This window comes from Benincasa hispida, chromosome 4, assembly GCF_027475165.1.
Source record: "Benincasa hispida cultivar pf3 chromosome 4, pf3_genome.v1.1, whole genome shotgun sequence".
NCBI classification, from domain to species: Eukaryota; Viridiplantae; Streptophyta; class Magnoliopsida; order Cucurbitales; family Cucurbitaceae; genus Benincasa; species Benincasa hispida.
Window position 1 is genome coordinate 55,028,275 of NC_143481.1, and position 3,332 is coordinate 55,031,606.

The window sequence follows — 3,332 nt, forward strand, 5'->3', positions numbered from 1 at the left end:
CTAACTTTGGATAGTTAAACAACTTTGATTAATGTTTATTAAACACTTTAATAAACTTTAATCAATGATTGCATGCTTGTAGCAAATCTATCTAATTGACCTTTCCAGGTTAGTTCCCAAGTAGGGATGTTCCGTTTTCGTCGACCTAAATACCCCAACCTAGACAGAATTAGCCATAGATAAAAGGTCCCTTATAGATACATTTTCTACAAATTTAATCTTTTAATTAAAACCAATTTAATCTTATTAAACTGGTTAAAAGATTAAACTTATTTCTAATCTCATTAGAAATATGATCTTAGGTTTATATGAATCATGTTTTAAAACTATTTTAAAAAATGATTTTAACCTAAGGTTTGCATGCAATTATAAATTGTTGATTTTAATTTCTAATTTCATTTAGTTATAATCTTTATAAAAGAAATGAAATAGATTAAAATCAATTACTACATGTGAAAGTATACTTAGGTAAATTATAATAATTATAAAATAACCTAAAGTAGTGTCATACTTTATGCAATTCCATTTCATTACTAAACATACATAACATTGTTGGGATTAGTGTCCTAATTCTCTCGGAGTCTCGTTGTTTTGTTAAAGATACACATTGTTTGATGAATAAAATAATTGTTATTTAATTCTGGCATTTAGTCATATCTAATAAATAAAGCTCCTTGGTTATCTTATGTGAACTTAAGCATGTATATGTGATATACAAGTGGATCATGACTTAAGTGATAATCTAAATGGTGGATCATGACTTAAGTGATAACCTAAATAGGTATGTAGTATAAGGATTAAGATGGGATACCTGATCCTGGTTACACTACGGATACGACCCGCTTTGTAAAGGTTTGTAAGTGTTGTAAAGTACTACAGATGGTAGATCCTGACCATTCATGTGAAGACGTGCGAGCGGGGGTGTCCTATATAAAGAGTTTGTATAAGACCTGGACCGCGAGATGATTTGACTCTGTATATAACGCTGTTGATACTAGAGACTTACATCTCACCTAAATGACCATAGGTGACACGACCTCAATCCTGAGTGTTTTGGGAACTCCTGCCTTTGAGAGCGATCGTTTGATTAGTATGGGTGAGAGTGGTCAGATTGCCAACTCAACATGCCTACCTTTTTGGGGACTTATCTGATCTGGGAGCTGAGAACTCAATCCACAAGATAGAATTCACTCCTTTCCCGAAGCAGGGATAATAGAGAGATTGCTCCCTTAAGGGCTGATTTCGGGGCTTGAAAATAGTGGCCACAACATCATAGTAGGACTATGACTTATGTTCATTAGAGGAATCGGTGGTACTTAAGGAGTTAGATGCAACTATAGAAGCATAACAGTTGTTGGCCCAGCTATACTTACGAGCGATCTGTGAAGGATTATCGCGCTGCTAATTGATTAAGATGAACACATAATATATCTGTGGTAAGAAGAGTTCAGTTGTTGGTCTTTAGTGGAGTGCTTGACAGTTTACGGATGGTGGATCCCGTGACTAAAGAGTTTAGCCAGTTATTTACATACCGATGGAGCTTCGAGCTACAGGTCCATAAGATCACCTTGGTAGCTCGATGGATTCAGTTGAGGATCAGTTCTTGGTGTTGATTTGAAATGTTCAAATTGACAAGAGGTATTTTGATTATATATGATATAATCGATATGATGTATGAGATACATCTAGTGGAGGACTAATGTAAATGTGATTTACATTAAGTACCATGGAATAGAAAAAGAACTATGGTTTACATGTTTTAATAGATGAGCTATTAAAGCTATAGGTTATAAATATAGTATGATAAGTTGGTTATCATTTATATTTATAATAAATTAATTATTGGATAATTAAATCTTTTTCTCTAATAACCAATTGAGTAGAAGGTTATTGGTAGTTCATGGTAACCGTGAGATAAAAGAATTTTTTTTCCCTAATTTTAGTAAGTTTTTTTTGAAAAATTGTTTTGAGATTTCTCTTCTGGAAAAACATCTCATGGAGCTTGTCAAGTAAATATTGATTTACTAAGCGACAACTTGTTTTAGTAAATGATCGTGTAGTGTTTTGTAGGCGATAGACACGGTACTAAGCGATGAGCTAAACGATCGCTTAGCTTTTGCTAGACGACCGCTTAGCTTTTGCTAAACGATTGGGCATCGACCTATACGATAGGTTTCTTTTTTCTCCACTTGCCCAATCGTGTATACGATTGTTCATTCCTCCTTCTTCTGCCTCATACCAAGTCCACACAGAGCCCACCCTCTGGATTCTCACACCGAGAATACCAAGGTACCCTTCTTGGTGGTGTCATACTCAATTCGACACCGTCGAGGTTCTGTGGAGGCCGTTTGTGTTGCTGGGGTGTTCGTGACCCAGGCGATCGCTGAGGACAAGCGCAAAGTGTTCATGCAGTGTTGTGATTGTGTTGTTCGAGCGTTTGAGGTTGCTGTGTTTGAGCGTCCGTGAGCAAGGAGCGTGGAGACAAGTCGACAAACGTTCGTAGCATTCTCCATGTTTATGTGTATTTTCATGCTGTAATTTCTGTATTGATTGCATAACTGTTTGTTCTGTTTACGACTGTAATTTGTAATGTTCAGATATGATTGTAATTTGGAATGATCTATTCCACTGCTCATGGAAATCCTCATGATCAATTTCCTTCAAACACTTCTATACTAAAGTAATGAAATAATTAGTAACATATATTCACCATACATTCAAACTATATATTATAACACATATAATATAAATGATGCATGACTATGTTATTAATGCATGCAAGCATATATTATAACACTTATATTTATGATGCAAGAGCATGCTATAAAATTAAATCATGCAACTATATATTATAACATTTATAATATAAAGGATGCATGAATAATACATAACCTATGGTGAGATTTTACTATATAGCATAAAATATGACATATATAAATAAAATTAAATCATACATCAAATGCATAATTTAAACAACAATTATTGGACTGGGATAGGACTCCTAAGAAATTAATTAAATCAATATAACTCTTATATTAATTTAATTAATTAAAAATAACTAACTATTACAAAATCAATAGCCAATCGGTTAAAAAAAAGGTGAACTTGGTCTTGAACTGCACCAACTCGATTGCCCAGCACCCAGACCACTCTCAAACCTTCGAACCAAGGGAGTCGAACGCGAACCAGATGAACCACGAATCGAATCACACGTGAACCGAAAAAAATTTAATCTCAGTGCGTTGCAACGCTATGAAAATTTTTTCTATTCGCTGTTCGTAGCATTGCAATGCTACTATACAGTAGCCACCGTATAGTTGTGAATTCCATCG